Below are 26383 nucleotides of genomic sequence, written 5' to 3'. Positions count from 1 at the left end.
AACAGTATGGAGAGTCCTCAAAAAATTAAAAATTGAACTACCATACAATCCAGCAATTCCACTCCTGAATATTTACCCAAGGAAAACAAAAACAGTAATTAGAAGAGATATATGCACTCCTATGCTCATTGTAGCATTATTTACAATAGCCAAGATATGGAAGCAACCTAAATGCTCATTGATAGATAAATGGGTAAAGAAGATGTGTTATGTACCCCCCCCCAAAAAAAAGAAGATGTGTTATATATATACAATGGAATATTAGCCATAAAAACAAATGAAATCTTTGGCCTTTGTAACAGCATGCATGGACCTAGAGGGTATTATGCTACATGAAATAAGTCACACAAAGACAAATACTGTATGATTTTACTTATATGTGGACTCTAAAAAGCAAAACAAATGAACAAACATAACAAAACAGAGACAGAATTATGGATACAGAAAACAAACAGAATTATAGATACATAAAACAAACAGGTTGCTAGAGGTGCAGTGAGTGGGGGAGGAAAAAAATAGGTGAGGTAGATTAGATTAAGGGGTACAAACTCCAGTTGCAAAATAAATGGGTCATGGGTATGAAATATACAGCATGGGGAATACAGTCGGTAACTGTAATATTTCTGGTGATGGCATATCATAACTACTCATCATGGTCATCATTTTGAAATCTATAGAAATATTGAATCACTATGTTGTGTAATGAGAAACAACATAGTGTTGTAGGCCAATTATACTTGCAGGTTAATTATACAACACAGTGTTGTAGGTCAATTGTAAGGTTTTATGTAATACATAAAACAATATAATGGTATCTGAAGGTAGACTGTGATTAAAGATAGATATATATATATATATATATACACAGATATATATATATACACATATATATATTAAACTAGAGCAATCTCTAAAAATGAAACAAAGAAGTATAGCTAATGAATCAAAGTGGAGGCAAAATAGAATTATAAAAAGAATTATCTCAAAAGAAGACAAAATGATAAAGTACAAATGGGACAAAAAGAAAACAAATGGTGAGATGGTAGACTTATATACAACTGTATTGATAATCACATTCAATGTAAATGGTCAAAACCGGAGTTTGGTAAACATTTTCTTTAAAGGGCCTTAGAGGCATCTCACCCCATGGGAAAAAGAATAAGGGGGAACTGCAGCAAGTCTCACCTTGTGGACATTTGCAGCCTTTGATACTGAGCCCTCCTACAGTCTTTGCCAACACTGATCCCAGTTGATGAAGCTCCTCAGAGTTCCTGTCACTGCATCTCTTCCCAGGGACTGGAGCTGTCGCTGAGGTGAGGCCTGACCCCAGGGGCCCCAGTTGGTTCTGTGCTCTGCTCTCCAAGATCAGGATGCTACAACATCTCACCATATATGGAAATGAAGCTGCTGTTGCTCTGTGCCCCACCCCCAGCCCCATGCTTTGATCCACAATTACTCCCCCAACCACTGCTGCTCTGAGCATGAATAAAATGAGAAATTCAACAATGAGATAGAACACAATGGTATAAAACTAGAAATCAATAACAGGAGGAAAGCTGGAAAATTACAAATATATGGAAATTTAATGACAAACTTCTGAACAACCAATGGGTTAAAGAAGAAATCAAAAGAGAAATTTAAAAATATCTTGAGAAAAATAAAAATGGAAACACAACTTACCAAAATTTGGGGGATGCAGCAAAAGTATTTCCAAGAGGGAAGTTTGCATCAACAAACATTTAATGAAGAAAAAGTAAGATATTAAACTTATAAACTAAATTTACATCTAAAGAAACTAAAAAAGGAAGAAAAAACTAAGCCCAAAGTTAGTAGAAGAAAGGAAATAGTGAAGATTAGAGCAGAAATTAATAAATTAGAACTAGAATGACAATGGAAAATATCAACAAAAAACTAAGAGCTGTTTTTTTTTTTAAAGAGAAACAAAATTGACAAACCTTTAGCTAGACTAAGAAAAAAAGGAAGATGACTCAGATTAATAACATTATAAATGAAAGAGGAGACATTACAACTGATACCACAGAAATACAAAGAATCACAAGAAACTAGTAAGAAAAATCATATGTCAACAAATTAGAAAACTTAGAGAAAGTGGATAAATTCCTAGAAAAACACAACTTACCAAGATGGAACCTTGAGATAATAGAAAAACTGAACAGATCAATAATGAGCAAAGAGATTGAACTAATAATGAAAAATCTCCCAACAAATAAAAGCTCAGGACCAGATGACTTCACAGGTGAATTCTACCAAACATTTAAAGAATAATTAACACCAATCCTTCTCAAACTCTTCCAAAAAATTGAAGAGGAAGGAATACTTGCAAACTCTTTTTATGAGGCCACCATTACCCTGATACTAAAGCCAGAAGGATACTACAAGAAAATAAATTTACAGGCCAATATCCCTGATGAACATAGATGCAAAATTCCCAACAAAATGCTAGCAAACCAAATTCAAGAGCATAGTAAAAGGATCATACACCATGATCAAGTGGGATTCATCCCTGGCATGCAAGCATGGTTTAACATAATGCAAGCCAATAGAGAATTAAAATAATGTGATCATTTCAATAGATGCAGAAAAAGCACTCAACAAAATTGAACATCTTTTCATGATAAAAACTCTCAACAAAATAGATATATAAGGAATGTTTCTCAACATAATAAAGGCCATATATAACAAGGCCACAGCTAACATCACACTCAGCAGTGAAAAGTTAAATCTTTCCTCTAAGATCAGGAACCATCCAAGAATGCTGATCCTGACCATTTCTCTTTAACAGTACTGTAAGTTCTAGCCAGAGCAATTAGGCAAGGATAAGGGATAATAGGCATCCAAATTGGAAAGGAATAAGCAAAATTATCTCTGTTTGCAGGTGACATGTTATTGTATACAGAAAATCCTTCCTAAAGACACAACCAAAAACTTTTAGATCTAATATATTCAATAAATAAAATTTGCAAATTTGCAGGACACAAAATCAACATATAGGAATCACTTGTGTTTCTACACACCAACAACAAACTATTTGAAAGAGAAATTAATAGAGCAATCTCACAATAGCATCAAAAACAATAAAATACTTAAGAATAAATTTAATCAGGAAGTACACTGAAAACTATGAGACATTGATGAAAGAGACTGAAGACCACACAAATAAATGGAACACTATCCTGTGTTCTTGGATTGGAAGAATTAATATTGTGAAAATATCCATACTACCAAAAGCAATCTATAGAGTCAATGAAATACCTATCAAAATTCCAATGACATTTTTCACAGAAATAGTGAACCTGAAACCAAAACCTTATACCTTACTTAGTACTTAACAATGACAATGTATGTCCCCTAACATGGGAAACAATGCAAAAGATATTCAATTTCACCACTTATATTTAACATTTTGCTAGAAATCCTAGCAAGTACAATAAGGCAAGAGAAAGAAACAAAAGTGATATAGTTTTGATAAGTATTAAACTCTATTTACAGATGACATGGTTAAGTTCGTAAAATAAGGAATCAACCTACAAAAATCCTACTGAAATGAATAAATAAATATAGAAATGTTATGGAATAAAATGTCAATAAACAAATACACCTTGTATTTTTAAATACTAGCACTGAATGACTAGAAATTAAACTTTTAAAAATTCCATTTACATTGCCACCAAAAATATGAAGCATTTAGACATAAAATTAAAATCTATAAAACACTGCTGATAAAATTAAAGAAAATTTAAGTAAGTGGATAAAGAGAGGTCATATTCATGTATTGGAAGACTCAAGATCATTAAGATGCATTTTCTGCCTAAATCAATCTATAGATTCAACAGGAAATTCAGTCAAAATTCCAGTAGGTTTTTAATATAGAAGTTAACAAGCTGATTCTAAAATTTACATGAAAAAGTAAAGGAACAAGGACAGATAAAATGATTTTGAAAAAATAGAACAAAACTGGAGAACTTACAATACTCAGTGCCCAAAGCTTATTAACTATACTGAAGAAAAGAAGCCAGGTGCAAAACAGTATATACTACATGATTCCATTTATATTAAACTCTAGGAAAATTAATCTACAGAGATAGAAAACAAATGGTTTCCTGAGGTCAGGGTAGGGTGGAAGGCAGTAAGTAACTTGGAAGGGCCACAAGTAAACTTTCTAGGACAACTAAAATGTCCTATATCTCGTCTACAGTGGTGGTCCCATTGTTGTATACATTTGACAAAACTCAGTGGTTCGTATACTTAAAATGTGTGTGTTTTATCATAGTAAATTATATCCCAATACAACATATCTTTAAAAAGAATATCTATTAAGATAGCCCTATGAAAGATAAAGAACTGGTATATGTTTACTTCAGACTTTCCCTAAATACCTCCATCCAATTTTTGTCAAAATGATTTGATATTTTTATCTCAGTTTTATCACTGTCAAGTCATTATTGTTTTTACATTTATCTTTTTAAAATACAACTAAGAAAGCAGTCTGCTTCAAACCAATAATGGCAATAATTTAGACTGTTTTGTGCTCACTTTACTTTGATAATCACCACAGTTTTTTTTTTTATTATGAATTCCCCATTTGTGAATGCTTGTTCTATCTCCTTGTTAGATGGTTTATATATATTGTGTGTGTGTGTGATGTTGGGTTATTTATTTTGTGCATCTGTGGCAATAAATGAGATCTCAGTGGTGGTATGGATCTGACTGATCTCTGCAACGGTGCATGGCAAGAGGCCTGGAAAATGATATCCAGATCCCAGTAAGGGGTGGGGAAGGCTAGGAGGTCTGCACATCTGGGCCGGTAGAGACATCAAAGCGTAGGAAGGAAGGGCTAAGAGTGCATCTCTTTGCTCCCTCCCTTTTTCTTCCTCTCCCAGAGACCCAGGCCCCTGGGACTGTGTTGGATCTGTCTCCTAAGCTGGAAGACCAAAGGCTGAGGAGATAGCTGGCTCTAAGTGACCAGTCTTGAAGCCAGCTTTGTCAGAAACCCTAGGTCACACGAGAAGGGTGAGGAGAGAGGACATAACTATTTCTTTTTCCATTTCCCATTCAAGGTGACAATGACAAAGACCTCTCTCTCTCCTAACTCCTCCTAAGGGCATGAGGGTAGTGGGCAGGAGAAGAGGGAAAGGGCTAAAAGCCCTGAGGTCTCACATAAGACCTCACATCCCACATGCAAGGACTAAGAGTTAGGGTGACATAAATACATGACTGAAAGAGCTCTAAGCCAGGATTAACAAGCATAGCTGGGGCAAGATTGCCTGGAATCTGGCAGTGAAAGCTGGGGCTGTTGCAAACCCAATTTAATGGTTTGAAACTCAAGTAGAGGGTGCAAGGGGCCATGATAATTGGATCCCAGGACAGGAAGTTTGGCAGTGAGAACAAAGGGAAAAGATTGGGACCAAGATGCCTGGATCCCTGAAGAGAGAAGGAGAAATGAGGGCTGGGGGAACCCAGAAGCCTGGGTTCTGGAATAGCAGCAAGTCAGAATTCCAGGATCTCTGTCCACCCTCCTCTCCCTCTTACCTCTAATCAGGTAGAGGAGAGGGGAGGAGGGGGCTGGAGAAGGGATCAAACCATGGGTTTAGTTCCCGAGTAGCCACATGAATACATTCAGGGCCAGACAGACACAGGAATGGCGGGGGAGAGAGGAATTTAGTGCTGCATGGGCCCTGGAGGGGGCTGGGAGGGGTCAGGAGGCTGGGGACGGGTGGTGGGGCTTGGTCCTGGGGTTGCACGACGCCGTCCTTTGCGGTGGCCCCGTACACAGTGTGTATGACCACAGCCCTCCTCTTCCTCCTCATCACTCTCCGTGGAGCTCTCACCAAAGGCCCGAGGTTTCTCATAAATACAGCAACATTGTGATGAGCGGCGGCCCATGTGTTCATTGTCTACAGTGTCACTCGTCGATTCCACCTTTTTCTCTAGCTTCCGTTTCCGAAGTTTGATGGTTAGGCTCCGGTTCTCCTAGGAAAGGTCCCAGAAAATCTCCCAAGGAAAATATAATCCTCGCTGTTTCTCCGTCTTCCTCCCTAAATCATCCAAAAATCCCCGATACTTTGCGAGTCTCCCAACCCCACTTCCTCTGATATCCCCAGGCCCAGTCACTCCTAGATGGTTTATATTTTTAAATAAGTTTTTTTCTGGAAAACATAGTTGTGTGGCACTTTTCCCAGTTACATACATAACTGAGAATTTACTTCTATTGCCTTAATGCACAAATGGCACCTTACCTTTTATACAGAATTCTTGAATCTTAACTTTTCCTTTCAAAATTCTGTATAGATTGCTTCTAGTTTCTTTTGCTATCTAACAAGGCAAAGAAATCTGAGCCCAGCTTGATTACTGTCAATCTTGAGAGATTTTTCTTCCTTTGGTTCCAGGCCTCCTGGTCTTCCCTGTTTCTCAGGATGTTCTTTCTTACATTCCTTTCCAATACTTCTTCCTCCTCTGCTCTTGAATATTGGTGCTCCTAGAACTTCTTTCTACACTCTCTTTCCTTCTCATGCTAAGCCAAGGGTTACAAATGCAGTCAAGTCTACACTTTAAAGCACTCAATAAGATAAATTATTTTCTTGGGAAATACAAATTGCCACAAGGAATTAAAGAAATATATAGCCTTAAAAGACCAATAATTAAGGAACAAATTGAGAAGGTTGATACAGAACTACCTCTGAAAATGTTGCAATGACCTGAATGTTTTATCACTCAAATGTTCATGGAATTGAGGATTTACATGCTACATAAACTTGGACAGAGAATAGAAGATGATATAAAAGATCACAGTTGATTGTATAAATGTAGATAATCATGATACAAATACACAAGAAATAAAGTAACAAAATTAATTATTTAACAACACTACAAAATCAAACCTGGTACTACAGTAAAAGAATAATTTAACACGAGGCAATGGTCATTATTAAAATAATGTAAATATGATTTAATAGGAAATACATTAATATAATTTGCTGCATCATTAGGCAAAAGGAGAAAACACAATGATCACCTAGATAGGCATGAAAAGGGAAGAAAAATCTGCTTTCTCTTAGGATGAAGACATTCACAAGGGAACAATGCTTGCCCTCATAAAAAAGGTTTAAGAAAAGCCTGATAATCTGCAAACTTATCACTTTACCTGAATCCATCAGAGAGCTGATGTCAGAAGCTACCACATAAGCTAGATTTCAAAGAGTGAAAAGCCCACTTGAAGAGAAATGGAACACACAAACTATTTCCTTTTGGCAGAGGGCAGAAGAAAGGGGTGGCTGCACAAGTAGCAGCAGCCCACTGCTAGAGGAATTTGCAAGATGTGCTACTGTGAAGATAACTATAGTAACAGCAGTACTCAAATCCAGTTCAAATATTGACTAAATTAACTCAACAACTGCCCCCCCCAACACAAACACACACACATACACATATACTAGTGATCTCACAGAAAAAGTCATGTCCATCTCAGGGCAAAGGTACTATTTATCTCAGTCTCTACTATTTTACTACACACCATGTCCAACATTCAGCAAAAAATCACAAGGTACATTTTAAAAAGCTATAAAAAATTGACAGGAGATAAGGCAGTCAATAGGACCAGACCAAGAGATGACCCAGATGTTGTAATGATCATATAGGAACCTTAAAATAAATGATTAATTCATCAAAGTAACTAGTGGAAAAAGCATACTTAGATGGAGAATTTAAACTTAGAGATGAAAGCTATAAAAAAATTAAATAGAAATACTGGGGTGGGCAGGACATGGCATCAGAGATAGAGAAGAATTCCTTTGATAGGTTTATCAGTAGACTAGACACAGAAGAGAAAAGAATCGTTGAACTTAAAAGTAGGTCAATAGGACTTCCTAGGTGGTGCAGTGGATAAGAATCTGCCTGCCAATATAGGGGACACGGGTTTGAGCCCTGCCCCAGGAAAATACCACATGTTGTGGAGCAACTAAGCCCGTGATCCGCAACTATTGAGCCCATGTGCTGCAACTACTGAAGCCCATGCACCTAGAGCCTGTGCTCCACAAGAGAAGCCACCACAATGAGGAGCCCATGCACCACAATGAAGAGCAGCCCCCACTCTCTGCAAATAGAGAAAGCCCGTGTGCAGCAACAAAGATCCAACACAGCCAATAAAATAATATATCTAATAAATAAATGAATTTATTTAAAAAAAATAGGTCAATAGATGTTTTCCAAACTGAAGCACAAAGAGAAAAAAGGATTAAAAATAAAGAACACCCAAAAGCCTTAGGAAAATATCAAATTGGAGTTCCAGAAGAAAAGAGAAAGAACTTGGAAAAAGAAATATTTGAAGAGATAGTGGCTGAGAACTTTTCCAAAATTATTGAAGGACAACAAACCACAGAGCCAAGAAACTTGGAGAAAAAAAATATTAAAAAGAAATAAAATAATATCTAAATATATTTTAGTCAAACTGCTGAAAACTAAAAATGTTCCCTGTATTTAAAGTTTCAAAGAAATCCCAATAGAAATCCCAGTAAGTTTTTGGTAGAAATTGGCAAGATAACCCTAAAATTTAGAGGCATACCTTGCTCAATTGCACTTTGCTTTACTGTGCTTTGCAGATGTTGCATTTTTTAACAAATTGCAGGTTTGTGGCAACCCTGCACTGAGCAGGTCTATCAGTGCTATTTTTTCAACGTCATTTGCTCACTTAGTGTCTCTGTTGCATTTTGGTAATTCTTGAAATATTTGAAACGTTTCCATTATGACTGTATTTGTTATGGTGATCTTTAATCAGTGATCTTTGATGTCACTATTATCATTGTTTCGGGGCACCATGAACTATGGTCATATAAGACAGTGAACTTCATAAATGTATGTGTTCTTACTGCTGCACCAACTGGCTATTCCTCCATCTTTCTCCCTCTCCCTTATCCTCTGAGACACAACAATACGGAAATTAGGTCAACTGATAACCCTACAATGGCCTCTAAGTGTTCAAGTGAAAGAAAGAATCACGTCTCTTACTTTAACTCAAAAGCTAGAAATTATTAGGCTTATTGAGGAAGGCATGTCAAAAGCTGAGACAGGCCAAAAGCTAGGCCTCTTGCACCAGTTAGCCATGTTGTGAATGCAAAGGAAAAGTTCCGGAAGGAAACTAAAAGTGCTCCTCCAGTGAGCACACAAATAATAAGAAAGTGAGACAGATTTATTGCTGATATGGATAAAGTTTTAGTGGCCTGGATAGAAGATCAAACCAGCCACAACATTCCCTTAAGCCACAGCTTAATCCAAAGCAAGGCCCTAACTCTCTTCAATTCTGTGAAGACTGAGAGAGGTGAGGAAGCTGCAGAAGAAAAGTTTGAAACTACCAGAGGTTGGTTCGTGAGGTTTAAGGAAACAAACCACCTCCATAATATACAAGTGCAAGGGGAAGAAGCAAGTGCTGATGTAGCAAGTTATCCAGATCTAGCTAAGATAATTACTGGAGGCTGTACACGAAACAATAGATTTTCAATTTGGATGAAACATCCTTGTATTGGAAGAAGATGCCATGTAGGATTTTCATATCTACAGAAGAGTAAATGCCTAGCTTCAAAGCTTCAAAGGACAGGCTGACACTCTTGTTGGGGGTTAAAGCAGCTGGTGACTTTAAATTGAAGCCAATGCTCATTTACCATTTGGAAAATCCCAGCGCTCTTAAGAATTTCGCTAATCTACTCTGTCTGTGCTCTGGAAATAAAACAACAAAGCCTAGATAACAGCAAAGCTGTTTACAACATGGTTTACTGGATATTTTAAGCCCACTGTTGAGAAAAGGAAAAAGATTCCTTTCAAAATGTTACGTTCATTGATAATGTACCTGGCCACCCTAGAGATCTGATTGAGATGTACAATAGATTAATCTTTTTACACCTGCTGACACACCATCCATTCTGCAGTCCATGGATCAAGGAGTAATTTTGACTTTCAGGTCTTATTATTTAAGAAATACATTTCATAAGGCTCTAGCTGCCATAGATAGTGATTCCTTGGATGGATCTGGGCAAAGTAAATTGAAAGACTTCTGGAAAGGGTTCACCACTCTAGTTGCCATTAAGAAAATCTGTGATTCATGGGATGAGGTAAAAATATCAACATTAATGGGAGTTTGAAGTTGACTCCAATCCTTGCAGGTGACTTTGAGGGTTCAAGACTTTCATGGAGGAAGGAACTGCAGGCATGGTGAAAATAGCAAGAGAACTAGAATTTGAAGTGAAGTCTGAAGATGTGACTGAATTGCTGTAATCTCATGATACAAATTTTCACGGATGAAGAATTGCTTCTTATCAATGAGCAAAGAAAGTGGTTTCCTGAGATGGAATCTACTCCTGGTGAAGATGCTCTAAAGACTTGAAATGACGGCAAAGGATTTAGAACATTACATAGACTTAGTTGACGGATGAAGCAACTTCAGTTTTGAGAGGATTGACTCTAATTTTGAAAGAAGTTCTACTGTGGGTAAATGCTATCAAACAGCAGTGAATACTACAGAGAAATTGTTCATGAAAGAAAGAGTCAATTGATGTGGCAAACTTCATTATTGTCTTATTTTAAGAAATTGTGCCCCCACCCACACAAAGAAATTGCCACAGCCACCCCAACCTTCAGCAACCACCACCCTGATCAGTCAGCAGCCATCACCAATATCCAGGCAAGACCCTCCACCAGCAAAAAGATCATGGCTCACTGAAGGCTCAGATGATAGTTAGCATTTTTAGCAACAAAGTATTTTAAAATCAAGGTATATAGGTTGGTTTTTTACACAGAATGCTATTGCATACTACAGTATAGTGTAAATATAATTTTCATGTGCTCTGAGAAAACAAAAATTCATGCAACTTGCTTTATTGTGATATTCACTTTATTGCAGTGATCTGGAACCAGACCTGTAATCTCTGAGGTATGCCTGTATAGGGAAGAGCAAAGGAACTAGAATAGCCAAAATAATTCTGAAAAAGAAGGTTGAAAAACTCATACTATTTGATTTCAAGACTTAATATAAAGCTACAGTAATCAAAATAGTAGTATTGGTGAAAAGATAGACACTAAACTCAACAGAACAGAGTCAAGAAATATACCCTCACAAATATGGTTAACTGATTTTTGACAGAGCATTAAAAACAATTCATTAGAAAAAGGATAGCCTTTTCAACAAACAGTGCTGAAACAATTAAACATCCACATGCAAAATGACTGACTTCAATCCATACCTCACTGTATATAAAAATTAACTCAAAATGTATCATAGACCATAATGTAAATTCTTAAAAGTGTAAAACTTCTAGAAAAAAACCTTGGAGGAAATATTTGTGACTTTGGGTTGAGCAAGGTTTTTTAGCTATGACCTTAAAAGCACAATTCATAAAAGAAAAAAACCCATAAATTAGACTTTATCAAATTAAAAAATTCTGCTCTTCAAAATGTACAGTTAAGAAAATGAAAACCCAGGACACAGATTGTCAGAAAATATTTGCAAAACACATGTACAATAAAGAATTTGTATCTAGAATATATATGGAATCCTTACAACTTAATAACAGGAAAACAATTAACCCAATTAAAAAATGTACAAAAGATTTAAACTCTTAACCAAAGAACATATATGGATAGCAAATCAGCACATGAAAAGAGCCTCAACACTTAATGGTTAAGAAAATATAAATTAAAAGCACAATATGATACCACTACATTCCTATTAGGATGGCTAAAATTTTAAAAACTGATAATTCTAAGTGCTGCTGAGGAATATGATTAATTGGAATCTCAAACATTGCTGGTGGAAATGCAAAATAATACGGCCTATGAGAAAAATGGTTAGCGGTTTCTTATGACGTTAAAGATACATTTACTGTTATACATGACTCAGAAATTCTATTCCTAGGAATTCACCCAAGAATGAAAGCACATGTCTACCCAATGACTGGAATGTAAATTTTTAGGAGCTTTATTTATAATGGGTTCAAATTGGAACATTCTTACACTGTTGGTGGGAACGTAAATTGGTGCAGCCATTATGGAATACAGTATGGAGATTCCTCAAAAAACTAAAACGAGAGTTGCCATATGATCCAGCAATCCCATTCCTGGGTGTATACCTGGAAAAACTATAATTCAAAAAGATGCATGCACCCCTATGTTCACAGCAGCACTATTTACAATATTAAAGACATACATGGAAACAACCTAAATGTCCATCGACAGATGAATGGATAAAGAAGAGTGATACATGTATATATATGTGTGTGTGTGTGTGTGTGTGTGTGTGTGTGTATCTCACAGTGTAATATTACTCAGCCATCAAAAAGAATGAAATAATGCCATTTGCAGCAACATGAATGAACCTAGAGATTATCATACTAAGCAAAGTAAATCAGAAAGAGAAAGACAAATACTGTATGGTATCACTTATATGTGGAACCTAAAATACAATGCAAATCAATGTATCTACAAAACAAAAACAGATTCACATATAGAGAACAGACTTGTGGTTGCTGGGGGTGGGAAGTAGGGGAGGAAAGGAATGGGAGCTTGGGATTAGCAGCGGCATAATATTATATACAGGATGGATAAAAAACAAGGTCCTACTGACAGCACAGGGAACTATATTCAATGTCCTGTGATAAACCATAATGGAAAAGGATATGAAAAAGAATGTACATATATATGTATATACATATATACCTATGTGTATATTCATATATATGTATAACTGAGTCACTTTGCTGTACAGAAGAAATTAACACTACATTGTAAATCAACTACATTTCAATAAAATCTAAAAAAAAAAAAAAATGATAGGCCCAAATTGGAAATAATCCAAAAGGTTATCAACTAGTAAATGGATATGCAAATTATGTTATATCCATATAATGGAGTACTACATGGCAATGAAAAGAAATGCAGTATTGATATATGCAATGACATGAATGAATCTTAAAAGCATTATGCAAAGTGAAAGAAGCCAAATACAAAACAATGTGTACAATATGATTCCATTTATTTGACATTCTAGAAAAGGCAAAACTATACAGATTAGAAGTCTCCAATATCTCTTCCAAGTTCATAAGCATAAATATTCTCCAAGTTAATTTTCTTCATGCAAATTAACTTATGCAAAAATAAACTTGTGTGAGAACAAATCAGACTCAAGCTTGTGCCCTCTTAGAATGCAGAAGGATGTTCATCACAGTGTTATTTATATTAGATGTTTACAAGAAAATGGTCAAATAATGTATGATAAGAATACAGCCATTCAATTATGCCATAGAGAATATTAATGACATATGGAGGTGTTGATGTCATACATATAAGAGGAAAAGACAGGATGCAAAGTAGAAACACTAATAGCTAACAACTATTGAGTGGCTGCTATGCACTGGGACTCCTCTAAATGCTTTATGTATACAATCCCTTTCAATCCTGGCAACTGCCATATTATTACATTGTTGATGTTGGCATCAGTTTGAGATGCAGGATCTGAAGTTTGGGAAAGTGACATGCAGCAAATGGTGGAGTTTGGATTTGAACCCAGTTAGTCTAGTCTGGACCCCAATTCTAACCAGTATACTTTACTGTCTCCATCCTGCATGATGCTGAAATTGTTTTTTTTTTTTTTAAACATACAACATGGGCCTGGAAGCAGCTGTACCAAAATGTTAACAAAGTAACCTCTGAGTGGGGTTACAGGTAGCTTTTATTTCATTTTGCTTTCCTGTGCTTTTAAGATTTACATTAAAAAAAATGATGTTTACAAAAAAGTAAAATAATACATGTGACTTAAATAGATTGAAGACACAGTCTTGCCTGAAAAGTTGCCTTCTCAGGAGACACTACATTCTAAGAGGGGTCTAGTCCCTGACGAGGGCCTTGCTTGCTTCCTGGCTCTGCCCTCCTGCTTGGGTCGCCCACCTCAGGATCTAGGATGAGCAGCAAAGCACAGTCTCCAGAGAAAAGCCTTCCAGCTGCTTCTGCCAGGCGTCCTTGGACGGCCGCCGGAGGGAGGCTGGGAGCATCCAGCTCTCCCTGAATCTGATGCTGGCAGGGCTGGCCCTGGGTCTTCGGCTGAGCACCGGCGGCAAAGACCCAGGCCTCCCACTCCTGGGGGTGGGGTGGGGGAGATGGTGGAGGACAGGGAGCCCCGGAGCAGTGGTGGCAAAGGTTAACTGAAAAAGAAAAGACCTGTTTGATTAAGCCACGTCTTTCTTCCCCAGACCCCACCCCCTTCCCTCCCTGAGCTGTATTCAAACCCCATTGCATTTGGAGGGAAATCCAACCCATGTGTTTCTGATTCATGTACACTTAACTCATCAAAATCCTGTTTTGAAAGAGACCATTGGATGGTCTACAAAGTCTGAGCAGAGCTCCCGCCGCTGCAGGCTGGTTGTGGGCTCACCAACTACCCCTTCTAATCCACCAGGCCAGGGCTGTCTGAATGGTGCTCCCTGGCCTGGCCCCCTTGGAGCTCTTTGGGAGCTTTCCACTTCTTTGGGAGCTCTCAGACTGCCTGCAATGGTCTGGGAAATTCACATGGCTCGTGGAGGGGCATCAAATATGCCATCCTGCGTGGGGTAAGCCTGGGTTTGAAATGAGCCTGAGAAGAGAACCCAAAGGAATGCCACAAATAGTGAGATTCCAGGCACGGAAAGCACATTTTGGGGCAATGGGGTGTCCATCAGAGTGGAGGCTGTGCCCATCTCAGAATAAGTCATGCGAGGAAGAAGCAGTGTGCCTTATGCAGGCCTGTCTCTCCCATTATTTCTCAGCCTCGTATCTGCTTGCACTGGATTTGAACAAAGAGACTGTCTTCCATTAAGAGGAGAGCACCTACTTACCACCTTCAGGCCCAGCAGGTTTTCTGGCGTCACTGTGGGTGGTGTCAGTGTCAGCTACTCATGCAAAGTTCTCCCAAGCAGACACTTGGGAGTCACTCAGCCAAAAATGGTTGTCTCAAAGGCAAAGCATGCCAGAGCTGGGAAGGACCTCAGAGAACTCTGTGGTCCAACCCCCATGCTTACAGCTCAATTCCCATGAGATCCCCTCTGGAAGGATTTGCAGTAAGCCAAGCTCCTCTGGCTTTCTGCTTTGGGAGAGCGTGGGGTGTGATCAGCAGACACCAGAAAGGCTGGGCCCCCTCCAAGCAAGGCCTACAATGAAACACAGGGGAGGGAGAACAGAACTGAGAGAGTGGGGACCAGGTCCTTTGGTGTCACCATCACAATAGGCTGTAACAATTACAATAACCCCCTTCTCTGTGTACACATTCCTCCCTTTCCCCTTTGGTTACCGGCAGGGAAAAGTCTTCAAAACCTGCCATGAGGGTGTGTGCGACTGGGAACCAGGAGGCAAGTGATGCCCTGTGGGGACCTGAGGGGGGACACCAGGCGCTGAATGAGAGAAGGGGGTAGAAGATGAATAATAATAGTAGCAACCCTTTATTGGGGGAGGGGGTATCCTTTAATCATGAAGCTCAGAGAGTTTCAGTCATTTACCCCATGTCACCAGGGTCAAAATCCACATCTGCCTGTTTCTAAAATCCATGCAATCAAGGAAATAGAGGATGGGCAGACTGAGGGGAAAAAATAGCTGGCTCTGTGCTCCCCAGCGTGCAGGGTTGATAATCAAGAAAGCTCCCAGAAGGAGGTGCTGTTAACAGGGTCTGGAAGAAGAAGAGGAGCAGGGCTTACTGTGGAGGGGAGAAGGATGGTCCAAATGGAGGAAGCCAGGGCACGGCCAGTGGGGTGCTTAGCTGCTCTGGGCAGTGATGGTACACGGAGGTTGCACCAGAAATCTGCCAGCAGGTGGCAGTATCTCAGAACAAGAAGGTGACAAGTTAGGACCATGACAGAAAGAGGAATTACTGAGCTCTTACCAGGTGCCAGGCATTGTCATAAATGTTTTATACAGAGCATCTCACTGAATCTTCACAACAATTCAGTGAGGTAAGTACTATTGTTAGCCTCATTTTACACATGAAAAGGGTTTAGTTCACAGCCACAGAGCCAGGAGGTACTGCAACAAAGATTCTTACCCAGGCAGCCTAACTCCAGATCCAGACCTAAACTCTGTACAGATGTAACATTGTGCCTGAATCCACAGCATGTGCTGAATTTCCATCATGCATTAAGTATTGTGCTGGGGGCTAGACACCCAAAAGTGGTCTAGACAGGGTCCTGCCCTGGGAGCTCTGATGCCCTAGGGTGGTGGAGGCGGGCAGCTGCTGAGGGGCTGGGCCCTGACCGGGTCCGCAGGCCGGCTCAAGTCCAGCTCCTCTGCTCACTGCAAGGGGTGGCCTTGGTACATTGACAGATGTCTCAGGCCTTCAAATTTTTTTATCTCTCTATAATTAGGTATAATACAGACCTCAAAAGGTCGAGTGCGAGAAGAATCAGGCATGGAAAAGTCTGTATGCTTTACTGAAATGACCACACATGGCAAACACAAAAGGCCCTGGGAGTCCAGAGTAGAGGCCATGAGATGAGTTTCCCAGGTGGAGCAGCTGACTGACAGGAGGATGAGGTTGCCCGGGGCAGGAAAGGAACTCAGGGAGTACCCCTCTTCTCCATCCTGCCAGGGTTGGGAAATGTGACCTTCAGAGGGTCTCACAGTGAGCCAGACTTGAACAAGGGGGTGGAGGACTCGGAGTTCTCCAGTCAGCAGGCCATTGTTCGACAAACATCTCGTGGGCCTCCTGAGGGTCAAACACCAGTCTCATGTTGGCCCAGCCTGGGCCTTTGCTCTGTACTGTAGATGTGTCACACAGCCACGCACAGCGCTGTCTTGCCCTCACCTGGATCCGGCCCACCTCCCAGCCCTGCCCTGCACATCTGTGAGCAACCTGGACCCATCAGAAGTTCCCTGCATACTCTGTATAATCCACTCCACCTGTGACCCCACCACCATACCCCCAGGGGGTGAAGTGGTACCCCACCACGGCAGGAGATGTAAGACAGTCTCCACTCTGTGGGGTAGTTGAGGCATTCAGAGGATGCCCCCCCAGGGCATTGTGGGAGATAAGGGAGAGCAGGCAGAAGTGCAGAATCGAGCCCCATCACCTGCAAGCACAGTGCCACCGGAGGCTACTTCAGCTGGAAGACATGGAGAGGTGCTCAGGCAGCAGGGCCTGCCTCTCCTTCTCTCTGACATTCATTTCTGACATTCGAATCTTCAGAAGCGGACATCCTCCATCCGCTCCAACACCATGCCTCCCCCCAGCACACCCTGTGCTTCCAGCCCTCCTTCTTGAGATATGGCAGGAACAAAGACTAGGGCTCTTCAGGGTGGGCGGGTGTGATGGGAGTGCACTTCTGGCTCAGGCGTTATCTGCACGGAGGCACATTCCTTCCCTGGCCTGCCCCCACCCAGAAACATCATCATTCATTCCATCACACACACAGCTGGGGCTGGAGGAGGCCGTGACAGGTGGGCCAGCCGGGGAGGCGGGGATGGGGTGCCGCAGTCTCCTCCCCACCCCCCCAAACAAGACAGATATGTCCCCTCTGAACATGCTGGGGGAGATTATTTTAACAAGCACTTTTGTACCAGGAAATCAGTGTGTTTAACCTAACAAGCAAAGAACAGCCCAGTGGGGCCCATAAATCTCGTTCCCACCTATTAATTTTACGGCCTACATAAAGCAGTGTTGAAGTCCAAAGTATATGTGACCTAAAAAGGCATTGCTCATTCTGACACATATACGACGTGGCCAGGACTCGAACTCTGACCCTGACCCTCACTCCAGGAAGCCAGCTCCCAAGCCTCACAGGGTGCAGGGGCTCACACTGCAGAAAGCCGCCCAGGCTCTTCTGGAAGATCAAGACAGCTGGAGGAGATGCTGGGGAGAGGGTGGAAGATGCTGGGTCAGCGGGGATCCCCAGCCCAGAGACTCCAACCAACCCCAGGGCTGATGTGTGGAGTCCTGCGGGTTGGTCACTGCCCGAAGGCACCCACACAAAGAGAACTGAAGGCTGAAATCCACCCGCATCCTGTCCACACTTGTCCCCTGGGGCAGGGCTACATCTGCCCAGAGTGGGGCATTTTTAAAGCCCACACAAAGATGCTAAATGATGGGCCGCTGTGCTCACAGACCCTTTGGATAAATCCAGATCTCTACCTTGACTGCTTCAAATATTGACCCCCAAATCCAATGACTCACTGTTTTCCCAAATTTCACAGCCTTCCCACCCGCAAAATCCATGACAGTCAACTCCTGACATCAGTAGCTTGCTGATTCTCCCAATCCTAAGCGTGCTTTGAGTGTCTACTCACCATATAATGACCAAAACGGGTCACCCCACAGCTACTGCATGTCCATCCTCACAAGGTCATCAGGACACAGACCACCCCAATGTAACTGATCCCTAAGCTGAGCCACCTCAGTCTCCCGCTGATCCTACAATAGAATAAACAGAAGAGGACGTCTCACCGGCACACGTACTGCACCCCAGCCACACGCCAGCCCTCAAACTCAAGCGTACAGGTGGGCTCAGTATTTTCCACCCCCACCCAGATTCCCACCCTACCCTTTTCTGTGCTATCTGTGCCCAGGAGGCTGCCCTCTAGCGATGCATCGTGCCCCCCTTGCCTCTGGCTTCCAGCCAGCTTCCCAAATTAGAGCCCCTGTTGGTGAGGTGAAGGAGGGGACCCCTGATGCCAGGAGCACGCACTCTCTGTCATGGTTTTTGCTTTATTTTAAAAAGTCACGTGGAATTCATGCTCCAGAATATATCTTTGTTAACTTTATTATGAAAATGTTTCTCTTGGGTTGGGTTCTCCAGAGGCAAACCCAAGGCAAGGATATGAGGGCAAGGTATTTACATGGGCCATGATCCCAGGAAGCACCGTAGGCGAGTGGGGATGTGAGCTGTGAGCCGGAGCAGGGAAGGGAGCCCATAGAGGGTGAATTAATGAGCAAGGGACTCCTTAGGAAAAGGGGCTCCGTCCTGCTGAGGATCCAAAGCCAGGGTATTTCTCCACCAATTCCTGCATGTGAGTGTTGGACTGTCATTGAGGGCATCTGCCTGGTGAAGCCTGAACCTACTCCCACAACCAGGCCACATGCCCAGGCCGAGTTGCAGGTGCAAAAAGCAATGAGCATATAAGGAATGGTGAGTACCAAGGGGGTATGGTCAGGGCAACAGGAGAATTTATCAGTGTTTTTGCCCAAATAGTCAAGTAAACTTGAACCCTATTTATCCCCTGGTTTCTGCATGCTCTAAGAAGCCCAACTTGGAAAGTCCACACCCAGAACTCTCCACCCCAAACAAGGCACTGACGCCAAATACACTCTTTACAGCAAGTGCTATGACCCTTTCTCGCCCTCATCATCACATGCTGACCAGCTGACCTCTAAACCCCACTGCATGTGGAACCCACTGCCCAAGTCACCAGCTGATGCCAGTGCAGCCTTGGAATCTATGCTTATGGGGTTCCATTCTTCTGGGAGTCTTCCCTGGGAGACAATTCATCCATCCCCACCCCCAATTTCCTCCACATCCTAACTACTCCAACTGAACCTCAAAATGACCAGCTGATCCCCAACCCACACTGACCACCCAAACCTGCCTGCACCTTGATCCTCCAATCTGATAACACAACTTGCAAAGACCCACATACTGCAAGGCCAACTATATCTTGAATCCTCAACCACGAGTGACCCCCAAACCACATTGGGCCCCTAACGCCAACCACACACAGATGCCTCGGTTCCATCCCTTCCCTACACACTGACCCACGGACACAACCACACTGGAACAGGTCGCCCAGCCATACATTTATCTCTGAACTCAGTCATACACGTGGTACCCCAACCCCCAATACACACCAGCTACCCAGTCCCAAACAGCACACACATGGTCCTCTCAGTTCAACAAGACACAGATCCACCAAAGCCCAAAGCCAGCTTTCCAACCACAAGCTGATCCCCAGTCCCAACTACTGCCAGTCACTCCCATCTTAAGAGCCACATGGATGCCCACGATCCAGTTAGAGCCACCGGCATAGACACCCCAAGCTGAACACTCATCGATCTCGTGATCTTCAACCAATGACTTCAATTCTAGCCATGAACCTCAACCAAAGACCTCAGTCCCAGCTACCCCAAAACCAGGCACTCTAACCCCCAAACAAAGCCTTATTCTTAACCCTAGAACTTCACCTCACTCTCAGCCCCAACTGAGAAGAGTGACTTTGACTTAACTTCAAAGTGACCATCTCCCAAGCACACACTGAGCCTCACACTCCCTCCATGCTCTTACCCCCAGCCCAAGCCAGCAAGCAGACGTGCTGACCCCAGAGCCAACCACCACAGTAATCCCCAACCTGTCTACAAGCTGAACACCCCATGCCAAGCCTCACTGCCCTGCCACAGAGAGTGGGTACTCTGAGAGCAGCCCTAAGCCCACCCAATGTTCACTTTTCACTGGATCCCCAAACCACACTGAACGCCCAGCTACATGGGGCCTTCAAATCCTGTACACATACCAACCCACCACAAAACACTGCCAGCCCAGCCTCACTCTGTACCCTTCAACCTCACTCACACCTCAAGGGACCTGCAATTCCATCTTCACAGAGACCACCCAAGTTCAACTGCACCCTATTCTCTAAGACAACCTGGCCCCATGGAGCCTGTGAGCCCACACAAGCCAGCACACACATGGATGGTACTCAGAGAGAGATCCTCTCCAGACTCCTGCTGGAGACTGCCTAGGCCCGTGACCTTGAAGTTCTCCTTACAGCCTAGCTCTGCAACCCAGGGAAGGCACCAGAAGTTCTTACCCAGCAACACTGAGACCGCTAGCTACATTTCTCCTATTATGTGTATGTCTAACTTGACTAAGTCCCAAATTCCTCTCCAACTTTGCCGTACATACTGACTTCTTCCATGGGCTACAATTCCCTTATGCCACGTTTGGGTCTCCAGGGGACCATCTCAGGCACTGCACTGAGTTGGGTCACAGCAGTCTGTGCAGCCTTCTGGGTCAGGAGCCTGGGTCACTGTCTTGCTCACTTGCCCACAGGCTGTATGATCTCAGCTGATCACGTCACCTCCCTGGGACTCATTTGATCCTATATGCCAGGGGTCAGCGAACTATTGCAGTTGGATCAGATATGGCCATGTCCTCTCAGTTACCTGTTGGCTACAGCTACGGCTGCCTTCACCCACCAGTGGCAGACTTGAGTAGTTGCAACAGAAACAATATGGGGCTCAAAGCCAAAAATATTTACCTCTGATCCTTACAGAAAAAGTTTGTCACTTCTGCTGTGCATCCCCTACCTTCCTCCCAGAGGGTTTCATCACACTGGAGAATTCTGTGTGTGAAGCCTTGGATACAGGATACCTCCTCCCCTTCTCTGGGCTTCTCCAAAAAGATGCTCCTTAATGATGTGTGGATTGTTCATTATGACAGTGATAAAACCTGTGACTGCCTGTCCCCAACCTGTGGAGGAGGAGCTGAAGAAAGATCAGAGGGTCAGAGAAAAGGCCTTAGGGCTTGGGTAGCAATATTGGGATGCCCCAGTCTCTGTTTAGTGTAGAGGCTCTTCCAACATTATTGCTTTTGTTTATTGAAACCCAACCCCCATGGCACTCAACACCCTTGGCAGTGGGCCCAGACCTGCCCAGGCCCCAGCCTGCCAGTCCTGGCCAAGAGGACTGGGGGTGGAGGGTGCACTGGCCAGGCCCCATTCCAGGAGCCCTACTTGCTTACAGCCTGAGGCACTAACCACCCCCCCCCACCCCCCACTTCTTAACGTCTTGCTTACAAGACAGCATTTGGAGACAATTTCTCATCAGACCTTCTTGTAAACATCCTCCTGGATGAAGCAAGCCTGAAGGAGCCCTTATTAGAAACACCTGCTCCAGACGGCGGGCCTGGTGAATGACAGCTTGCAGAGCCGCCACTGGCCCCCCTGCCCATCCTGGTAAAAAGGGTGGGACGGGAGATGGGGATGAGGGTTTGGGTGGAGGCCGTCTTCCGTCCCTCTCGCCTCCTCCCTAAACCCCCACAGGGCCAGCGTTGCCAAGGCAGCGCCCTTCCCATTGCTGCGTGGGACTCGGGTGTCAGGAAGGCTCAGTGAACAAGAATCTCTCATCAGCTGGTTCTTGAGGTGCCCAAAACTCCCCCAATAAGTCACCCCCATGAGGGAGTCATTGTCCTCTTTAGGTTCTCTGAGATGGCAGCCACACTTCTTTATCACCACATATCCCAGGAGTGTCAATACAGTGAGTTTCTTACCACTTTTAGTCCATGAGAATAGTCAAGACTTTCAGCACTAAGTTGGGGGGTAGATACTTGGGATGGGGCCGATAGGAGGCTCCCTACATGCAATTCCCAGGCTGGAAGTAACCTTGATATGCCAGCAAAGATACAGAAGAAGCCAGGTCAGCCTCCAAAGGCCACATCACCTACCACAAGGCAGTTTCAAGCTATCTTCCCTGCAACAACTCAGCGTTTTAGCCAGTGCTGCTCTGAATCTCCAATTTGCTAAGAGAAAGCAGCAGGAGAAGGGGGAGGAGGGAGCGAAGGGAGTCTAGATAAACCAGACCCTGAACTCGTAAGAAATCAAATCTTGTGCCATGAGCATTCTGCCATCGGTCTTTGATGGAACCTTCTAGCACTCTCTGCCCCCCTCCCACCCCACCTCACCTGGACTCCTGGCCAAGTACACCCCAAACTCTTCCTGCAATCCTATTGGTAGAATCTCTCTGCCACTGCCTGCTGTCCCATCCTGGGATGGGCTGAGGTCATCCTAGGCCCTCCTTGGGGCCTGGAAAGGGATCTTCTGCTGCTTCCGGGCTGGATGCCCTGTTGCAGCATCCTCCCTAAGGTGAACTGAGAGGTTCTAGAGGGAGCAGAGGCATGAAGTTCTCTCAAGGACCAACGAGACAGCCCACACTCCAGGCCACCCCTCACCCCGAGCTCCCAGCAGGCCACAGTGCTGCTCTGAGCCTGATGTGGGGGAGACCCCAGTAGGGTGGCTGGAAGAAAACCTGTCTTTAATGATTTGGGCAGAAAGAGGAAGCACGAAGCTCCATGAAATAAATTACTGAAATCTCAATTCCGATAAATCCAGTTTCTTAAAAAAAAAAAAAAGCAACTGGTAGGAAAAGAAAATGTAATTTATGCCCATTGAAAGGAGGCCAGGTTTAAATTGATGAAGTCTCCTGTTTATGTAATAAATCCATTTCCATTCATGTCACCAATATATTTATCCACACATCCTGGTCCAAGTCAAATCTTCATTATTTTATTATTCAACAGGGGGCAGAGGGGAGGGCAGGGGAACAGAGTTCTGTGTCGAATTAATAAACTCTCACTCTCTCCCCCAGACCCCTCCTTGCACAGGGACAATTTATTCCTAAGAAGGAGGCAGAAGAACTGGATGCAATTTATGTGCTTTGAAAGAGACCCAAACGTAATTAGGCAAAGTCTCAAGTTCACTGAGAAATAAATCCCAGAGAAAGTAGCCAGGGGTAAAATTTACGTTCCCTGAAAGTCTGAAAGCCTCTCTCCCACCGGCCTCCCACCCCTCCCCGGGGCCACCACGCTGGGTTCCCAAAGCCGGCCAGCCCAGGGATTCTCTCCGGTACCCCCACTTCCCAGGGGCCCCGATGTGTCTGCACGGCACCCCCCTCAGCCTGCCTGTCCCCAGGGGTGCTCGCCTTGCCTTTCTATGCCTCCCCTTGATATGCACACACCCCTCCAGCCACGGTCCGTTTTCTCTGCAGGGCTAGTCGTGGCTATTGATAAACCTATGGGACTTTTCAGCCTGTAGTGGCATTTGCCCCAGAGAAATGAAGAATTCCTGGGAGCGCCATGCCTTTGCACCAAGTCAGAGGGATTGGGGTGAGCAAGGCAGTTTCCCCAAGATAAACCACCTCAGGCAGCCCCTCTAAGGGTCCAGGGCATCTCATGAGACTCCTGAGGCCCCAACTTTGATCATTTGGGAGTGAGGCTTTTTCCCAAGTCGGACATTTGGTGGTGGGGCCAGGGTGGTTCAAGATTTTTAAAGCAATCGATTTGGAGACTCCAGAGTGGCTGGGCAAGGAGACAGTGATCTGGGGTGGGGGCTGTGTTGTTGAGGGGCTGCTCTCCTGGGGTGGGCAGAGCAGAGCTTTCCACAGCAGAGCCGTGGGGAGGCACAGGGGCTGCTGGAGCTCTGTGTAGGCAGGGCGTGTCCATATGGGTCACAGGTGGGGAACCTCCACCCACCAGACAAGTCCCTACAGATGGAGCTTTGCGTGGCCATGAAGTGAAGATGCCCCCAGAACTGAGTCTGCCTGGGTGCAAGGCTTCTGGAGACACACAGCCAACAAGGGAAGGCTCACATCGCTGTGGACAGACCGTGGGACCTAAACGTCGGTCCAGCCATGTTGCTTCAGGTCCTCCTGGCAGGGAGCTAGGCTTGTGGCCCATCCCCCGAGCTCATTCTCCCTCAAGGAACAGGCCTCCTGCTCCCGGCAATCAGAGGCAAAAGCACTCCAGGAAGGGGCTGGAAGGGGATGACAAGGTCTGAGCAGAGTCCAGGCCCTGGACACAGAGACAAAGGGCAGAAGTAATGAGTCACGTGTAGGGAAACCCAACAGGGCTCCATGGAGGGCCAAGGGGTGAAAGGGCAAGGGGTGGGGGCGATGCCCGGGTTTCTGGTGTGAGCACCTGTATAGCCAGGGATGCTACTGGCTGTGATGGGCAGTGATGGGGGGAAAGGAGCCTGATGGGTGCAAAACTTGATGAGTTTAGTGAGAAAGAGCGGGTTTGGGGAAAGCAGGGATCAGATGGATTTAGTTTGGGGCAAGCAAGCTGGCCAAGACTTTAGCACATTCCCGGGGAGATGTCTGGTAGGGACACCATCAGGAGGGAGCACCAGGACTCACTGACACAGAGATGGTCACTGGCGCCAGGCAACAGCCCAGCCGTACCTGTCCAGGGAGAGTGCGAAGAGTGAGGAGAGAGGGGCCCAGGCCAAGGGCAGAGGACAAAGGGCCTGCAAAAGGCTGGAGAAGTCACGGCCAGGGGAGGAGAGACAGAGAAGGTGGTGTCAAGAAGGAGGCCATGACCAAGAGCGTCCAAGGCTGAGAGAGGACAATGCACTGACAACTGAGATGCCCCCATCTCTGGTGGCAGGACATGGATGGCCTTTGTGGCATGAGCAGACAGAGCAGAGGCCAGACCTCAGCGGTGGGTGAGGCGGGCCTGTCTTATGTGTCACTCGGAGGATGGGATTAACATCACAGGCTGAACAATAACTCACATGGGATCACAAAACCAAGTGCTGGGATAAGGTCTCAGAGAAGGCACCAGAGGGATGGTTCTTGGAGCAGAGGGCCTCTGCAGCCTTGGAGAGCACGCGAGACACATTTTCTCCTGAGATGGGAGAGACGGTGATTCTGGACGTGAGACGGAGGGCTGTGCCCAGCTGGGGGAAGGGGAGGGAGCGCGAGGGGTGAGGATGTGGGAGGAGCTCCGTGTGCAGCCCCAGGCCCTTCTTCCCAAGCTGATGCTCTTTGTAAGGATTTTTGTAAGGATTTTGTAAGGATTTTTGGCTTTTGCCGGCCACCGGCTGACTGGGTGACTGCTGAAGGCTGGCTGCCTTGCCCCTGGAGAACATCAGGGACCTGACTGACCCCGACAGGACCAGTTTCAGCATCTGCATTCCTTTGCTGCAACTCAGGGGAGGCTCCTCTGGCACGGGGTCCCAGCTTCCCTATCCAGCCCACTCCTGATTGCTGTGCTAATTGGAAGTGACCTGGATGCCAGGAATACTGGCAAAAAGGCCCAGGCTGGGTCCCATCTGCGGGCAAGCTGCCTTCGAAGACTGCCTCCCCATGGGCCACACCTCTGGGAAAGTCATCGTGACTGAAGGGGGGGCATCCAATCCAACTGACACATCATTGCTCAACACAGCCCGTCACACACGTTGATGGGAACTGGGCTCACAGTTCAGCCAAAGGGCTGGTGTCTTTGATGATGCAACTGCCTTATCTGTGACGTGGGTGTTCTAGAGGCTTCCAAAAGGGAGCCCATCTACTCACAAACTCCCTCTGCACATAGGAGGCCTTGGATCAATTCAGACCTGACAGGTCCGGTCAGGTGGTTGTGAAGACATTGCGGAGGTTGGGACCACCCTGAGGTCGGAGGGGTGGACGCACAGTCTCTGCCGCGCCTCTCGATGGTGCCTTCCCTGTGGCCACACGGCACCGATGGGGCTGCTTGATGTCTGTCTGACTTCCCTGATCTGGGCAGCAGAGACTCTGGCTATAAAATTCTTGTTTTACGAGGTTCTCTGGGAAGCCAGAAGTCCCCTGGCAAGCTGACCAGGGCAGCCCCGGAGGAGCAGGGTGGAGGAG

General features: G+C 44.4%; 1 long non-coding RNA gene across 1 annotated transcript; it reads right to left on the bottom strand.

Moving 5' to 3' along the window:
* Positions 1-13036: 13036 nt before the first annotated feature.
* LOC130857170 (uncharacterized) lies at positions 13037-21431 on the bottom strand. The gene is made up of 3 exons (XR_009054772.1): positions 21262-21431; positions 14868-15179; positions 13037-14198 (listed from the first exon to the last, which is right to left on the bottom strand). It is a non-coding gene; the product is annotated as an uncharacterized LOC130857170 (long non-coding RNA).
* Between the last annotated feature and the right edge of the window lie 4952 nt (positions 21432-26383).

Source organism: Hippopotamus amphibius, chromosome 7 (assembly GCF_030028045.1).
Source record: "Hippopotamus amphibius kiboko isolate mHipAmp2 chromosome 7, mHipAmp2.hap2, whole genome shotgun sequence".
In the NCBI taxonomy this organism is placed as follows: Eukaryota; Metazoa; Chordata; class Mammalia; order Artiodactyla; family Hippopotamidae; genus Hippopotamus; species Hippopotamus amphibius.
The sequence above is the reverse complement of the archived record's forward strand: the minus strand, read 5'-3'. Positions and strand labels throughout refer to the sequence as shown.